Source organism: Rutidosis leptorrhynchoides, chromosome 2, assembly GCF_046630445.1.
Source record: "Rutidosis leptorrhynchoides isolate AG116_Rl617_1_P2 chromosome 2, CSIRO_AGI_Rlap_v1, whole genome shotgun sequence".
Lineage (NCBI taxonomy): Eukaryota > Viridiplantae > Streptophyta > Magnoliopsida > Asterales > Asteraceae > Rutidosis > Rutidosis leptorrhynchoides.
In genome coordinates, this window is record NC_092334.1 from 279,496,255 (window position 1) to 279,515,852 (window position 19,598).

At 35.6% G+C, this 19,598-nt stretch overlaps 1 non-coding gene across 1 annotated transcript; it reads right to left on the minus strand.

Annotated features, from left to right (window-relative positions):
- Positions 1–17,152: 17,152 nt before the first annotated feature.
- On the minus strand, positions 17,153–17,257 carry LOC139895306 (small nucleolar RNA R71). The gene has a single exon (XR_011775763.1). It is a non-coding gene; the product is annotated as a small nucleolar RNA R71 (small nucleolar RNA).
- Positions 17,258–19,598: the final 2,341 nt, after the last annotated feature.

Consider the following 19,598-nt stretch of genomic DNA (forward strand, 5'->3'; position numbering starts at 1 on the left):
ACCGTGTCGAGAGATGAGTTCCTTGATAAACAACTTAGCCAAGGTCTCCGATGGGAAGAAACAAAGCATTTTTCGTCAATCGATCTACTATAACCCAAATCGAATCAAATTTGGTTCTCGCCGTTTTAGGTAACTTTGTGATGAAATCCATGGTAATGTGCTCCCATTTCCATTTCGGGATTTCTAACGGTTGTAACTTACCATACGGCTTTTGGTGCTCGGCCTTAACTTGCAAACACGTGACGCATTGCTCAACATACTTCACAACATCACGTTTCATGCCCGGCCACCAATAATCTTTCCTTAAATCAAGATACATTTTCGTTGCGCCCGGATGAATGGAATACTTTGACTTATGTGCTTCATCAAGTAGCACTTGTCGATAATCTCCCATCTTAGGCACCCACACTCTTCCTTGAAAAGACAACAAACCCTGCGAGCCCATAGTAATAAACTCCGATTGTCCCACAATTCGCTCCGCATGCTTGTTGTGAACGTAAGCCTCTATTTGAATCACGCTGAGTTTTTCAAGAAAATCGTTAGTAATAATCATACGTAACAATCCCAATCGTAACGCCGGGTGATGACTCTTTCGACTTAACGCATCCGCTACCACATTCGCCTTGCCCGGATGATAAAGTATCTCACAATCATAGTCTTTCACCACATCCATCCACCTACGTTGACGATAATTCAAATCTTGTTGATTAAAGAGATGTTTCAAACTCTTATGATCCGAATAAATCGTACACTTGACACCATACAAGTAATGGCGCCAAATTTTCAACGCATGCACAACCGCCGCCAACTCAAGATCATGAGTCAGATATCTCGTCTCGTGTTCCTTTAATTGTCGAGAGGCATAAGCAATGACTTTACCTCTTTGCATTAGAACACACCCGAGTCAATTTAACAAAGCATCACAATAAACCGTCATGTCTTCCACTCCTTCCGGCAATACTAACACCGGAGCTTGACACAACTTCTCTTTTAACAGTTTAAAAGAAATTTCTTGCTCGTTTTCCAATTAAACCTCGCGTTCTTCCTCGTTAATTTTGTCAACGAAGAAGCGATCTTAGAAAAGTCTTGGAAAAATCGACGATAATAACCTGCCAATTCGAGAAAACTTTGGATTTCCGTAGGCGTAGTCGGTTGTCTCCAACTCTTCACCGTCTCTATCTTCCCCGGATCTACTTGAATGCCGTCTTTGTTCACAATGTGACCAAGGAATTGAACCTCCCTTAGCCAAAATTCACATTTGGAGAACTTAGCATACAACTTCTCTTTTCGTAACGTCTTCAATACTTCACGCAAAGGACGTTCATGCTCGTTCATACTTTTTGAGTAGACTAGTATGTCGTCAATGAACACAATCACCGACTTGTCCAACATAGGTTGGCACACTCAGTTCATAAGATCCATGAATGCCGCCGGTGCATTCGTAAGACCAAAAGGCATAACTACAAACTCAAAATGCCCATAACGCGTTCGAAAAGCCATTTTCTCAATATCTTCCTCACGGACCCGCATTTGGTGATAGCCGGACCGTAGGTCAATCTTAGAGAAATACGTCGCACCTTGGAGTTGATCAAATAAATCGTCGATCCTAGGAAGTGGATAACGATTCTTGATTGTCACTTTATTCAACTCCCTGTAGTCGATGCACATCCGCATACTACAATCCTTCTTTTTCACGAATAAAACCGGAGCGCCCCACGGCGAAGCACTCGGTCGAATAAAACTCTTCTCAAGCAACTCTTGGGTTTGATTTAACAACTCTTGCATTTCCGTTGGTGCTAAACGATAAGGAGTTTTAGCAATGGGAGTAGCTCCCGGAACCAACTCAATACGAAATTCAACTTGTCTTTCCGCCAGAACACCCGGTAACTTATCCGGAAAAACGTCTTCGAATTCACTAACTACCGGAATTTCACGAATAGTTGGTGACTCGTCACGAGTATCAACAACATGGGAAAGAAAAGCCATGCCACCACTAACAAGAAAACGTCGTGCCCGCGCAAAAGAACATATCGGCACAAGTCTTCTTCGCTTTTCGCCATGAATAATTAGCTCTCCCCCTCTAGGGGTCTTCACACGAATAAACTTCTCATGGCACGCGATATCGGCTCTATTACGATCGAGCCAATCCATACCAACAACGATATCAAAATCGCCCAAAGTCATAGGGATGAGATCAATTTTAAAGTTTTCGGCACCAAAAACAACATCACAATTTTTACACACATCAACCACTAGCACCATCTTGCCGTCCGCTATTTCGACTTCCACCGGACGACTTAACTTAGCTAACGGTCTATCAAGTTTAGGCACAAATTTTGGAGACACAAACAATAAATTTGCACCGCTATCAAATAAAATCCTTGCCGGATTAGAGTTAACCATAAAAGTACCTGAGACAACTTCGTTGGATTGCTTAGCTTCATCATTCGTCATCAAATAGTTGCGACCCCTAGCCGTGCCCGCCGTTCTCTCCAATTTCTTAACATGATCATTATTCAACTCGGGACATTCCGGCTTCTTGTGCCCTTCCTTACCACAATTATAGCAAGTAAATTTGTTCGGGCCATTGGTACAATCACGGTCCATGTGTCCCCTTTGTTTACAATTAAAATACGTGGGCCCGAAACCCCCGGAAGCACCCTTCTTCACATTATTTAAGCTTTCGGAGCCTTTCTTGTTCTTTTTATTTGAAAAGTTTGAATGGCTCGAACCTTCAAACTTTCTCTTTGAAAATGTGAAATCACTCTTCCTCGGAACCTCCGGTTCAAAACCCTGAGCCAACTCGAATAGTTCTTCAAAAGTCTTAGCCATTCCCCGACTAATCTTACCTTTAACTCATCGTTCAAGGTACGGTAGAAATCTTTCATTAGCTTGTGATCGTCACCAACATATTCCAGGCAAAAACGAGTCTTTGCCAAAAAGGTAGACTTGAGAGTAACCAAGTCCATTGAACCTTGTTGCAAATGATGCAACTCGTCCCGGATTCTATCAAGGTCGGAAGAAGTTCGGTATTCTTGAAAAAATTCCTTCTTAAACTCCTCCCATGTCAAGCTCATACATTGCTCTTCACCATACAAATTGATTTTATCATCCCACCACAACTTGCCTTCTTCACGTAACATGCTATACCCATACCTCACCTTCTTCTCGGGAGGACATTCCACGGTACGGAAAGCTCCCTCGATATCGGAAATCCAACAAGTGCTTTTCAATGGATCCCTCACCCTATTAAACATCGGAGGTTGAGTATCCTTGAAATTTTTGTAGTGGAAGTCCCGCCTTCCACCCCCACCATTACCTTTACCCCCTTCGCCTCGAGGATAAATGTTTCTAGCCTCTAAAGGCTCCTCTATCGCTGCTTTCATTCGATCGTTGATCATTTCGGTCACTTGTCCATCGACCGACTCTTGGAAGACCTTTCAGACATCGTCAAGAAAATCCTTCTTTAACTTTTTAAAGATGGCCTCAACCTTGGTCGTGAGTTCAACATCCTCACTCGTACCACCGTTATCATTATCGTGCCCGTTTCTCATCTTCATTCTATCAAACAGAAAAGATTAAACAAAGAACGAAAAGACATAACATGTAAGTATATACATGTACACCACAGTACTCCATCTCGCTCAACAATCGTCGTACATTACTTATTTGACACGATTTGCACCCGTAACAATGGTAGCTAATCATTGTTACGCGAGCACGTCGCATTAACTTGCTAGTACAATGTCCATCTCGCTCGATGCTTGCTAAACATAACACAAATCAATTAGCACAAGGTTAGTTCACATAAACCAAAGCACTAACAATTCCCGATTAGACCTAAAGTCCTACAAGTCCCGCATAAAGCGCTCACACAATAAAGCCCAAGTCTTGTAGTGACCCGAACTTTTACATGTTTATATATATTAATTTAGATTGATATTTACATGATTAAATATTTCCAACATGTTAAGCAATCAAAGTTGTTAAGACTTGATTAATTGAAATATGTTTAATATAGAAAATTGACCACCCAAGTTGACCGGTGATTCACGAACGTTAAAACTTGTAAAAACTATATGATGACATATATATGGATATATATATAGTTAACATGATACTATGATAAGTAAACATATCATTAAGTATATTAACAATGAACTACATATGTAAAAACAAGACTACTAACTTAATGATTTTTAAACGAGACATATATGTAACGATTATCGTTGTAAAGACATTTAATGTATATATATCATATTAAGAGATATTCATACATGATAATATCATGATAATATAATAATTTAAAATCTCATTTGATATTATAAACATTGGGTTAACAACATTTAACAAGATCGTTAACCTAAAGGTTTCAAAACAACACTTACATGTAACGACTAACGATGACTTAACGACTCAGTTAAAATGTATATACATGTAGTGTTTTAATATGCATTTATAAACTTTTGAAAGACTTCAATACACTTATCAAAATACTTCTACTTAACAAAAATGCTTACAATTACATCCTCGTTCAGTTTCATCAACAATTCTACTCGTATGCACCCGTATTCATACTCGTACAATACACAGCTTTTAGATGTATGTACTATTGGTATATACACTCCAATGATCAGCTCTTAGCAGCCCATGTGAGTCACCTAACACATGTGGGAACCATCATTTGGAAACTAGCATGAAATATCTCATAAAATTACAAAAATATGAGTAATCATTCATGACTTATTTACATGAAAACAAAATTACATATCCTTTATATCTAATCCATACACCAACGAACAAAAACACCTACAAACACTTTCATTATTCAATTTTCTTCATCTAATTGATCTCTCTCAAGTTCTATCTTGAAGTTCTAAGTGTTCTTCATATATTCTACAAGTTCTAGTTACATAAAATCAAGAATACTTTCAAGTTTGCTAGCTCACTTCCAATCTTGTAAGGTGATCATCCAACCTCAAGAAATCTTTGTTTCTTACAGTAGGTTATCATTCTAATACAAGGTAATAATCATATTCAAACTTTGGTTCAATTTCTATAACTATAACAATCTTATTTCAAGTGATGATCTTACTTGAACTTGTTTTCGTGTCATGATTCTTCTTCAAGAACTTCGAGCCATCCAAGGATCCGTTGAAGCTAGATCCATTTTTCTCTTTTCCAGTAGGTTTATCCAAGGAACTTAAGGTAGTAATGATGTTCATAACATCATTTGATTCATATATATAAAGCTATCTTATTCGAAGGTTTAAACTTGTAATCACTAGAACATAGTTTAGTTAATTCTAAACTTGTTCGCAAACAAAAATTAATCCTTCTAACTTGACTTTTAAAATCAACTAAACACATGTTCTATATCTATATGATATGCTAACTTAATGATTTAAAACCTGGAAACACGAAAAACACCGTAAAACCGGATTTACGCCGTCGTAGTAACACCGCGGGCTGTTTTGGGTTAGTTAATTAAAAACTATGATAAAATTTGATTTAAAAGTTGTTATTCTGAGAAAATGATTTTTATTATGAACATGAAACTATATCCAAAAATTATGGTTAAACTCAAAGTGGAAGTATGTTTTCTAAAATGGTCATCTAGACGTCGTTCTTTCGACTGAAATGACTACCTTTACAAAAACGACTTGTAACTTATTTTTCCAACTATAAACCTATACTTTTTCTGTTTAGATTCATAAAATAGAGTTCAATATGAAACCATATCAATTTGATTCACTCAAAACGGATTTAAAATGAAGAAGTTATGGGTAAAACAAGATTGGATAATTTTTCTCATTTTAGCTACGTGAAAATTGGTAACAAATCTATTCCAACCATAACTTAATCAACTTGTATTGTATATTATGTAATCTTGAGATACCATAGACACGTATACAATGTTTTGACCTATCATGTCGACACATCTATATATATTTCGGAACAACCATAGACACTCTATATGTGAATGTTGGAGTTAGCTATACAGGGTTGAGGTTGATTCCAAAATATATATAGTTTGAGTTGTGATCAATACTGAGATACGTATACACTGGGTCGTGGATTGATTCAAGATAATATTTATCGATTTATTTCTATACATCTAACTGTGGACAACTAGTTGTAGGTTACTAACGAGGACAGCTGACTTAATAAACTTAAAACATCAAAATATATTAAAAGTGTTGTAAATATATTTTGAACATACTTTGATATATATGTATATATTGTTATAGGTTCGTGAATCAACCAGTGGCCAAGTCTTACTTCCCGACGAAGTAAAAATCTGTGAAAGTGAGTTATAGTCCCACTTTTAAAATCTAATATTTTTGGGATGAGAATACATGCAGGTTTTATAAATGATTTACAAAATAGACACAAGTACGTGAAACTACATTCTATGGTTGAATTATCGAAATCGAATATGCCCCTTTTTATTAAGTCTGGTAATCTAAGAATTAGGGAATAGACACCCTAATTGACGCGAATCCTAAAGATAGATCTACTGGGCCTAACAAACCCCATCCAAAGTACCGGATGCTTTAGTACTTCGAAATTTATATCATATCCGAAGGGTGTCCCGGAATGATGGGGATATTCTTATATATGCATCTTGTTAATGTCGGTTACCAGGTGTTCACCATATGAATGATTTTTATCTCTATGTATGGGATGTGTATTGAAATATGAAATCTTGTGGTCTATTATTATGATTTGATATATATAGGTTAAACCTATAACTCACCAACATTTTTGTTGACGTTTTAAGCATGTTTATTCTCAGGTGATTATTAAGAGCTTCCGCTGTCGCATACTTAAATAAGGACGAGATTTGGAGTCCATGCTTGTATGATATTGTGTAAAAACTGCATTCAAGAAACTTATTTTGTTGTAACATATTTGTATTGTAAACCATTATGTAATGGTCTTGTGTAAACATGATATTTTAGATTATCATTATTTGATAATCTACGTAAAGCTTTTTAAACCTTTATTGATGAAATAAAGGTTATGGTTTGTTTTAAAATGAATGCAGTCTTTGAAAAACGTCTCATATAGAGGTCAAAACCTCGCAAAGAAATCAATTAATATGGAACGTTTTTAATAAATAAGAACGGGACATTTCAGTTGGTATCCGAGCGTTGGACTTAGAGAACCAGAATTTTGCATTAGTCTGTCTTATCGAGTTTGTTAGGATGCATTAGTGAGTCTGGACTTCGACCGTGTTTACTTGAAAAATGATTGCTTAACAAATTTTGTTGGAAACTATATATTTTTAACATGTGAATATTATGTGATATATTAATCTCTTAACGCGTTTGATATTATGTGATAGATGTCTACCTCTAGAACAAGTCCCATTGACTCACCTAATAATAATGAAGAGTCAAATGTAAATTGGAATGATTCGTGGACTGATTCACAAGTTCCCGAAGAGGAACCGGAAGAAGAGTCGGAACCGGAAGAAGAATCGGAACCGGAAGAAGAATCGAAACCGGATGAAGAAATAGAACCGGTGGGGGAAATAATAAAACGGTTAAGTAAAAGAAAATCCTCAACCAACTGACCAAGGTTAATTATGGTCAATGGTGTTTCCGCCAAGGAAGCAAAATATTGGGAGGATTACCAATTCTCCGATGAATCGGATTCCGACGAGAATTCCGATGATGTTATAGAAATTACCCCAACTGAATTTAAAAAGGCAAAAGAAAATAATAAGGAAAATGGGCATAAAAATAGAGAAATCTAATTCCAACCCCGATGAACTTTATATGTATCGTCAACCCCCGAAGTCCTTAAGTTGTAACAATGACCCGGGAACCTCTAAACCACCAGGTTTTTCTAAACCAATGTGGAAAACGACAGCTCGTATTAGGGGAACATCATATATCCCTAGAAACTTGGCAAAACGAACCAAAACCGAAGAAGAAGAAGAAACAAGCGAGTCGGAATAAGATAGTTGTATTCGTGTGGTGTAATATATGTAATATAGTGTGCTTATGCTTTATGATATATGTAAAAATTGCTTGTATTAATAAGTATTTTTTTTATGAATCTAACTCTTGTCTATTTTACAGTATAAAAACACAAAATGGATAGACAACCCAATATTTTAAGAGACCTACCTGGAGACATGATTGATGAAATCTTGTCTAGAGTCGGTCAGAATTCTTTGGCACAACTATTTAAGGCGAGATCAGTTTGTAAGACATTTGAAGAACGTTCCAAGAATGCCTTGGTTTATAAAAGGCTTTCGTTCGAAAGATGGGGGATATCACATTGGGAAATCCATAAGTTACGATGTGTTTACTTTGACGCATATATTGCGGGGAACCCAAATGCTATTTTACGCAATGGGTTAAGAAATTATTTTGACTCAATATATCCGAATATTGGACTTCGTGATTTAGAAAAAGCGGCTAACATGCAACATAAAGAAGCATGTTATGCTTACGGATTAGTAATGTTCACTTCTCACCAAAGTGAGAACAAGAACATCGGGCTACAACTATTAAACGAAGCGTTTCCACAAGTGACGGAGTCGGTAATTGGGGTAAGAAATGAGGTTTTTAGATTGTTACGGGACTGTTGGACATTACGTAACCCTAGTCCCTTTGACGACGTTACAACACGCTGTCTTATCAACGGCCAAAACGGTTATGTTCCACAAGACCAAGGATGGGAAGTAATCCTAGTAAAACCAGAATGCATGACTTGTTTCTGGACGTATGAATTACGTGTCTTTATTGCCTTTGTTGAACGACTTGTGTACTACCTAGAATTATCTTCACAACCATCTTGTATCAAATTTATTGTGTGCTATATTTCATGCTATATGTAAAATAAGCGGTATTGTAAGTTTGTAAAATATTGTGTAAAAGTTTGAAAGCGAAATATTATTATAATCAGTTTTTCATATAGAATTGTAGTAGTTGAATTGTATATTAGCTACTAAGTATGAACTTAACGGGTAGGTACTACCCGAATTTAAAATTATAAAACGCTAATATGAAGAAAAAGCTTTTATAAATGAGTTCATATTATGCTACGAAATACTATTAACTACTCTTAATATTCTGTATGATTAACTTGTTCCATTTGACTCTTTTGAAGGAAATGGCACCGACTACTCGACACACCGTGAATATGAATGAAGAGGAATTCCGTACTTTTCTAGCTTCAAACATAGCCGCACTACAGGCTGCGCTACATACCAACAATAACCTTGGATCTAGCAGTACAGGAAATCGTGTAGGATGCACCTACAAAGAATTTGCTGCCTGCAAACCTTTAGAATTTGATGGAACCAAAGGACCGATCGGATTGAAACGGTGGACCGAGAAGGTCGAATCGGTGTTTGCCATAAGTAAGTGTACTGAAGAGGACAAAGTGAAGTACGTTACGCATACCTTCACAGGTTCTGCGTTAACATGGTGGAATACCTATCTAGAGCAAGTGGGACAAGACGACGCGTACGCACTACCGTGGTCAGCATTCAAGCACTTGATGAACGAGAAGTACCGTCCCAGAACCGAGGTCAATAAGCTCAAGATAGAACTTAGAGGGTTACGAACCCAAAGATTTGATATTACCACGTACGAAAGACGATTCACAGAATTGTGCCTATTGTGTCCGGGAGCATTCGAAGATGAGGAAGAGAAGATCGACGCGTTTATGAAAGGATTACCGGAAAGAATCCAAGAAGATATAAGTTCACACGAGCCCGCCTCCATACAACAGGCATGTAGAATGGCTCACAAACTAGTAAACCAGATTGAAGAAAGAATTAAAGAACAGACTGCTGAAGAGGCCAATGTGAAACAAGTCAAAAGAAAGTGGGAGGAAAACGGTGATAAGAATCACCAATACAACAACAACAGCAATTACAACAATAATCGCAACAATTATCCCAACAATCGCAACATCAATCGCAACTACAACAAACGGCCCAACAACAACAACAACAACAACAACAACAACAACAGCAGCAACTACAACAATCATCCCAACAACAATAATAACCGCAACAACAACAACAATCAGAAGCAGCTATGCCAAAGGTGTGAAAAGCATCACTCGGGGTTCTGCACCAAATTTTGCAACAAGTGTAAAAGAAATGGTCATAGCGCGGTGAAGTGTGAGGTCTACGGACCAGGGGTTAATAGAACGAAAGGAACAAATGGTGTCAGAACGAGTAATGGCGGAGCAAGTAGTGTCGGAGCAAGTTATGCCAATGTAGTTTGTTATAAATGTGGAAAACCGGGCCACATTATTAGAAATTGCCCGAACCAGGAGAACACGAATGGATAAGGCCGCAGAAGAGTTTTCAATATTAATGCTGCAGAGGCACAGGAAGACCCGGAGCTTGTTACGGGTACGTTTCTTATTGACAATAAATCTGCTTACGTTTTATTTGATTCGGGTGCAGATAGAAGCTATATGAGTAGAGATTTTTGTGCTAAATTAAGTTGTCCATTGACACCTTTGGATAGTAAATTTTTACTCGAATTAGCAAATGGTAAATTAATTTCAGCAGATAATATATGTCGGAATCGAGAAATTAAACTGGTTAGCGAAACATTTAAGATCGATTTGATATCAGTAGAGTTAGGGAGTTTTGATGTGAAAATCGTTATGGACTGTTGAAAGAAGTGAAAGCAGAGATCGTTTGTTACAAAAATGCAATTCGCATTATAGGAGAAAAAGGAAAACCCTTAATGGTGTACGGAGAAAAGGGCAACACGAAGCTACGTCTTATTAGTAATTTGAAGGCACAAAAACTAATAAGAAAAGGTTGCTATGCTGTTCTAGCACACGTCAAGAAAGTACAAACTGAAGAAAAGAGCATGAATGATGTTCCCATTGCAAAAGAATTTCCCGATGTATTTCTGAAAGAATTACCGAGATTACCCCCACATCGATCCGTTGAATTTCAAATAGATCTTGTACCAGGAGCTGCACCAATAGCTCATGCTCCTTACAGACTCGCACTCAGCGAGATGAAAGAACTGCAAAGCCAATTACAAGAACTTTTAGAGCGTGGTTTCATTTGACCAAGCACATCACCGTGGGGAGCTCCTGTTTTGTTTGTCAAGAAGAAAGATGGTACATTCAGGTTGTGTATCGACTACTGAGAGTTGAGCAAACTTACCATCAAGAACCGCTACCTACTACCGAGAATCGACGACTTATTTGATCAACTACAAGGCTCGTCTGTTTATTCAAAGATTGACTTACGTTCCGGGTATCATCAAATGCGGGTGAAAGAAGATGATATTCCAAAGACTGCTTTCAGAACACGTTACGGTCATTACGAGTTTATGGTCATGCCGTTTGTTTTAACTAATGCACCAGCTGTGTTCATGGACCTTATGAACCAAGTGTGTGGACCATACCTTGACAAGTTTGTCATTGTTTTCATTGATGACATACTTATTTACTCAAAGAATGACCAAGAACACTGTGAACATTTGAGAAAGGTGTTAGAAGTATTGAGGAAGGAAGAATTGTACGCTAAGTTTTCAAAGTGTGCATTTTGGTTGAAAGAAGTTCAATTCCTCGGTCACATAATGAACAAAGAAGGTATTAAGGTGGATCCGGCAAAGATAGAAACTGTTGAAAAGTGGGAAACCCCGAAAACTCCGAAACACATACGCCAGTTTTTAGGACTAGCTGGTTACTACAGAAGGTTCATCCAAGACTTTTCCAGAATAGCAAAACCCTTGACTGCATTAACGCATAAAGGGAAGAAATTTGAATGGAATGATGAACAAGAGAAAGCGTTTCAGTTATTGAAGAAAAAGCTAACTACGGCACCTATATTGTCATTGCCTGAAGGGAATGATGATTTTGTGATTTATTGTGACGCATCAAAGCAAGGTCTCGGTTGTGTATTAATGCAACGAACGAAGGTGATTGCTTATGCGTCTAGACAATTGAAGATTCACGAACAAAATTATACGACGCATGATTTGGAATTAGGCGCGGTTTTTTTTGCATTAAAGACTTGGAGGCACTACTTATATGGGGTCAAAAGTATTATATATACCGACCACAAAAGTCTTCAACACATATTTAATCAGAAAAAACTGAATATGAGGCAGCGTAGGTGGATTGAATTATTGAATGATTACGAATTTGAGATTCGTTACCACCCGGGGAAGGCAAATGTGGTAGCCGATGCCTTGAGCAGGAAGGACAGAGAACCCATTCGAGTAAAATCTATGAATATAATGATTCATAATAACCTTACTACTCAAATAAAGGAGGCGCAACAAGGAGTTTTAAAAAAGGGAAATTTAAAGGATGAAATACCCAAAGGATCGGAGAAGCATCTTAATATTCGGGAAGACGGAACCCGGTATAGGGCTGAAAGGATTTGGGTACCAAAATTTGGAGATATGAGAGAAATGGTACTTAGAGAAGCTCAAAAAACCAGATACTCAATACATCCTGGAACGGGGAAGATGTACACGGATCTCAAGAAATATTTTTGGTGGCCGGGTATGAAAGCCGATGTTGCTAAATACGTAGGAGAATGTTTGACGTGTTCTAAGGTCAAAGATGAGCATCAGAAACCATCAGGTCTACTTCAACAACCCGAAATCCCGAAATGGAAATGGGAAAACATTACCATGGATTTCATCACTAAATTGCCAAGGACTGCAAGTGGTTTTGATACTATTTGGGTAATAGTTGATCGTCTCACCAAATCAGCACACTTCCTGCCAATAAGAGAAGATGACAAGATGGAGAAGTTAGCACGACTGTATTTGAAGGAAGTCGTCTCCAGACATGGAATACCAATCTCTATTATCTCTGATAGGGATGGCAGATTTATTTCAAGATTCTGGTAGACATTACAGCAAGCATTAGGAACTCGTCTAGACATGAGTACTGCCTATTGATAATGCTAAAAACGAACATATATTTCATACAATTATTCCTCAAGAAAGACAAGATTTTAGTTGCAATTGTTCTATTTACAAGTGATATTCGTTTAAATAATAAAAGGTGAAGACAAAAGACAGATTCGACGAATTGAAGACGCAAACGACCAAAAAGCTCAAAAGTACAAAAGACAATCAAAGAGGTTCCAATTATTGATAAGAAACGTCTCGAAATTACAAGAGTACAAGATTCAAAATGCAAAGTACAAGATATTAAATTGTACGCAAGGACGTTCGAAAATCCGAAACCGGGACATGAGTCAACTATCAACGCTCGACGCAACGGACTAAAAATTACAGGTCAACTATGCACATAAATATAATATAATATTTAAATAATTCTTATAATTATTTATATATTATATAAATATTTAAAACCGTCGGTAAAGAAAGAGCCAAACTTGTGAGAGCTGTAAAAGCAAACTCCGCGACTCGCGGAGTTTGAAGGCAAAAAGGGCCTCGAGTCGCGGAGCCCCAAAGTTTGAAACTCCCTATAAAGCCAAACGAATTCTGATCATTTTTAATCAATCTATAATCTATCTCTCTCAATATATACGTAAATATATATATATATATATAATTTATATTTTAATTTTAATTTTAAATCCTAATAATAAGGGTATGTTAGCGAATATTGTAAGGGTGTAAGTCGAAATTCTGTCCGTGTAACGCTACGCTATTTTTAATCATTGTAAGTTATGTTCAACCTTTTTAATTTAATGTCTCGTAGCTAAGTTATTATTATGCTTATTTAAAACGAAGTAATCATGATGTTGGGCTAATTACTAAAATTGGGTAATTGGGCTTTGTACCATAATTGGGGTTTGGACAAAAGAACGACACTTGTGGAAATTAGACTATGGGCTATTAATGGGCTTTATATTTGTTTAACTAAATGATAGTTTGTTAATGTTAATATAAAGATTTACAATTGGGCGTCCCTATAAATTACCATATACACTCGATCGGACACGATGGGCGGGGTATTTATATGTACGAATAATCGTTCATTTAACCGGACACGGGAATGGATTAATAGCCACTAGAATAATTAAAACAGGGGTGAAATTATGTACAAGGACACTTGGTATAATTGATAACAAAATATTAAAACCTTGGATTACACTCAGTCGACATCCTGGTGTAATTATTAAACAAAGTATTAAAATCTTGTTACAGTTTAAGTCCCCAATTAGTTGGAATATTTAACTTCGGGTATAAGGATAATTTGACGAGGATACTCGCACTTTATATTTATGAGTGATGGACTGTTATGGAAAAAAACCAGACGGACATATTAAATTATCCAGGACAAAGGACAATTAACCCATGGGCATAAAACTAAAATCAACACGTCAACCATCATGATTACGGAAGTTTAAATAAGCATAATTCTTTTATTTCATATTTAATTTCCTTTATTTTATATTTAATTGCACTTCTAATTATCGCATTTTTATTGTTATTTTATTTAATTGCACTTTTAATTATCGTACTTTTTAATTATCGCAAGTTTATTTTATCGCACTTTTATTATTCGCAATTTCATTATCGTTATTTACTTTACGCTTTAAATTAAGTCTTGTATTTATTTATTATTTTACAATTGGTTTTAACTGCGACTAAAGTTTTAAAATCGACAAACCGGTCATTAAATGGTAAAAAACCCCCCTTTATAATAATAATATTACTTATATATATAATTGTATTTTTATAAAAGTAAACTAATATAGCGTTAAGCTTTGTTTAAAAAGATTCCCTGTGGAACGAACCGGACTTACTAAAAACTACACTACTGTACGATTAGGTACACTGCCTTTAAGTGTTGTAGCAAGGTTTAAGTATATCCATTCAATAAATAAATAAATATCTTGTGTAAAATTGTATCGTATTTAATAGTATTTTCTGCTAAAATTAATAGCTATTTTATATACACCTCGCACGACATCAAGTATATTTTTGGCGCCGCTGCCGGGGAAACTCTTAAACGCCGGAAGCGCAACGCTAATATAAAAAAAAAAGATTTTTAGTTTAGTTTTATTAAAATTCATTTTTATAAAAATACGTTTTTAATTATTCGAAAATATAAAAAGAAAAACAAAAATATAAATATTTTTAGGAGTTTGATAAATAGTTTAGTTTTGTAAAGTTTCTTTAGTTTGTAAAAATATAAGTTTTATTTAATTTATTTTATAAATATAGTTTATAAATATAAAACCGAAAAAAAAAATTTAATATATATAAATCTATTTTTAAGATATTTTTACAATTATAAAGTAGTTCTATTTTTATTTAAGTTTTTAAATATAAGTTTTTATTATACAAATAGTTTGATATAAAACAGAAAATATAAAAACAGAAAAAAAAAAAAAAAAAACGCGTCGAATATTAAATAACCTGTCAGTTGAATTCTGGAACCCCGCGACTCGCGGGTTTGCTGCATCGAATACCGCAAGTCGCGGAGCCGTCTGACACGGGCCACACAGAACCCTAATCTGCATTAAATACGGAGTATTATTAATTATTATTAATTAATTTGTAATTAGGGTTAAATATTTAATTAATTTAGTATTTAATTTAAGTTTTAATTAATTTATGTATTTTATTTAATTAGTTTAATTAAATTGAAAAATTAATAGTTTTAATAAATAAATAATATAAAAATAATATTTTTATAAAAATTGTATTTTTTTTTACAACTTTTTGTATATTTTTATATTTTGTCCCTTTTTAATCGTTTTAGCATAATATTTGTATTTTTCGATCATATTTAGTTTTAAACTTAGTTTTTGCAATAGTTATTTTTACTTCTAGATTTTTAGGCTTTGCCGTAGAATCCCTTAAGTGCTTTTTCTTTAGACTAAGATTTAGGTGCTTTAGAATTTTGCGACGCCTTTTTAAGTTTTAGTTTCTTTTTAATTTATTTCCATTTGGGATTTAGTTTTTCCTGTAAGCTTTAATATTTTTAGACGACTTTTTCCTATGTATCAATTATCATTCCAATTAGTAATCTCAATTTGCGATTATAATTTTAAGTTAGTTGTAGTAATAAGGTTAGGTTAGTCAAGTGTTTTTAAGTTTTATAAGTTTCTTTTATTTTTCCGTCACCTTTTATTTTTCAACCATTTTTCTTTTTCGATCTTTTTCGACACGCTCTTTTTCTTTCTTATTTCTCGCTATTCTAGTTTTAGGACATAGATTTTTATTCTACTTCTTATTTAAATTTCTTAAAATTTCGAAAATTTATTTTAAGTGGTTAAATTGATAGACATCAAAATTTTCTGGTTCGTAGTAATAGTTGGATTTGTACGTGGACCGGGTTATTGGAGCCAAACAGTCCTCAATTATATTGAGACCAAACGAATCCTGCCCCTCTGCTGCATCTTTTGGCTATTCGAAACGTGAGCAAAATCAGAAAAGTCTATTGATTGGATAACTTATTATAATTTTTTTTTCCTTTTTAAAACTAATAGGATATTCAGTGAATGCACCGAGCAAGACGTTCACCACCTTTTGTACGTTCACCACCTGTGACTAGATCAAGACATTTAGCAAATATTACTGCCGTTGATTTTTCTTTAGAATCGTCATCCAGTCGACCAAGTACTTCAGTTCAAATTTACGATAATCCATTTTTTGAACCCGACCTCACAATTGAGAATCCGGAGAATATTCAGGAACGATTCGTAGATCCTGAACCATTAAATTTTCCTCCGGAACCACCAATCATTCAAACAGAGATTGTTGAGGAATGAACCATTAAATCAGAATCCTCTAGTGATTCCGATTCAACAAATTCAATTATGGAGAATCTGGAACCTTTAAGTATGGAAGACCGAATGAGAGCTAAACGCACTGGCCAAGGTCACGCAATTACTCATCCAGACATTAATGCGCCAGATTATGAAATCAAAGGACAAATTCTACACATGGTGACTAATCAATGCCAATTTAGTGGTGCGCCGAAGGAAGATCCAAATGAACATCTACGTACCTTTAATAGGATCTGCACACTATTTAAAATCCGAGAAGTGGAGGATGAACAGATATATCTCATGTTATTTCCCTGGACTTTAAAGAGAGAAGCCAAAGATTGGTTGGAATCGTTACCTGAAGGGGCGATTGATACATGGGATGTTTTAGTTGAAAATTTTCTTAAACAATTTTTTCCTGCATCTAAAGCCGTAAGACTTCAAGCAAAAATTGTTACGTTTACACAGAAGATAAATGAAACTCTATATGAGGCGTGGACAAGATATAAAGTTATTAAGAGGATGTCCGCAACATGGTTTAGACACCTGTCAAATAGTACAAATATTCTACCAAGGATGCGACATCACTACAAGGAAAGACATAGATATAGCAGCTGGTGGTTCTATTATGAAGAAAACCGAAACTGATGCTTACAAAATTATTGATAACACTGCTTCCCACTCACATGAGTGGCACCAAGAAAAAGATATCGTTAGATCATCTAAAGCAGCTAGAGCCGATTCTAGCCATGACTTAGATTCCATTTCCGCAAAGATAGATGCTGTCGAGAGACGAATGGAAAAGATGACTAAAGATATTCACTCAATACGAATTAGTTGTGAGCAGTGTGGAGGACCACATTTGACAAAAGATTGTCTCAGTATTGAATTAACAATGGAACAAAGAGAGAATATTTCATACATAAACCAAAGGCCTGGAAATAATTATCAGAATAATTATCAACCGCCAAGACCAATTTACAATCAAAACCAGAACTATAACCGAAATATTCCATACAACAACCAACAAGGTCCTAGCAATCAACAAGTATCCAATAATACTTACAATCAGCAAAGACCTAATTTTCAAAACAAACCACCACAACAAACCGATGATAAAAAGCCGAATTTAGAAGATATGATGACGAAGCTAGTTGAAACTCAAACGCAGTTTTTCACATCTCAAAAACAAACTAATGAACAAAATGCTCAAGCATTTAGAAATCAACAAGCTTCTATTCAAAATCTGGAACAAGAAGTAAGTAACCTAGCAAGGTTAATAGGTGAAAGAAAACCGGGAAGTCTACCTAGTGATACAAATGCTAACCCCCAGAATGAAACAGCTAAAGCTATTACCACAAGAAGTGGTACAACACTTAAACCACCTGAAATACCTGTAACTTCTGATGAAACTATTCCTACTCCACAAGAACCACAACCTGATCAAGATAAGGAAAAAGAACCGGTAGTTGAAAAGGTTAATGAAGATAACACAATTAAGGATAAACCTTATGTTAAACCATACCAACCACCACTTCCTTACCCGAGTAAAATGAAGAAAGAGAAACTTGAAGCCGAGCAATCCAAATTCTTGGATATGTTTAAACAGATAAATGTAAATCTTCCTTTCATTGATGTGATTTCAGGAATGCCTAGATATGCTAAATTCTTGAAAGATCTGATCACGAATAGAAAGAAAATGGAAGAACTTTCGGCTGTTACCATGAATGCTAATTGTTCAGCAGTGCTGTTGAATAAGATACCGGAAAAACTATCTGATCCAGGAAGTTTCACAATTCCATATTTTCTGGGTAGTCTTAGTTCAATAGAAGCATTAGCAGATTTAGGTGCTAGTATAAATCTAATGCCGTATTCACTATACGCTAAACTAGACCTTGGAGATTTGAAACCAACCAGAATAAGCATACAACTAGCCGATAGATCAATAAAATATCCTAGAGGGATAATGGAGAACATGCTAGTTAAAGTTGGTACTTTAGTATTTCCAGTAGATTTTGTTGTTCTGGACATGGAAGAAGATTCTCAAGTTCCTCTCATATTAGGAAGACCATTCTTAAACACGGCTAAAGCAATGATAGACGTGTTCGGTAAGAAATTGACCCTAAGTATAGAGGATGAGAGTGTTACCTTTTCAGTTGATAGAGCAATGCAACAACCACAATCTGCAGATGATACATGTTATTATATTCAAACTATAGATGCACATGCAGAATTATTAGAAGAATTTCCAGAATTACAAGGAACAGGAGAATGTTCTTTAGGAGAAGGTAATGAACCAATTGATGAAGCTAAAATGTTAGCTACACTTATAGCTAATGGATATGAACCAACAACAGAAGAAATTCAAATGCTAAAAGAAGAAGACAGATATTGATACAAATCATCGATAGAAGAACCTCCGAAATTAGAGTTAAAGCCACTTCCAAACCATTTGGAATACGCTTATTTACATGGTGAATCTGAATTACCTGTAATAATATCGTCTTCTCTTACAGAAAATGAGAAATCACAACTCATTTCTGTGTTGAAAGCTCATAAACCAGCCATTGCATGGAAGATTCATGATATTAAAGGAATAAGTCCTTCGTATTGCACACATAAAATCCTTATGGAAGAAGGTCATAAAACATATGTGCAAAACCAACGAAGACTAAATCCTAATATGCAAGATGTAGTTACGAAAGAGATTATTAAACTGCTAGACGCAGGTCTAATTTATCCAATCTCTGATAGTCCATGGGTAAGCCCAGTTCAATGCGTACCTAAGAAAGGTGGCATGACTGTCATTACAAATGAGAAAAATGAGCTTATTCCTACTAGGACTGTAACAGGATGGCGTGTATGTATTGATTATAGAAAA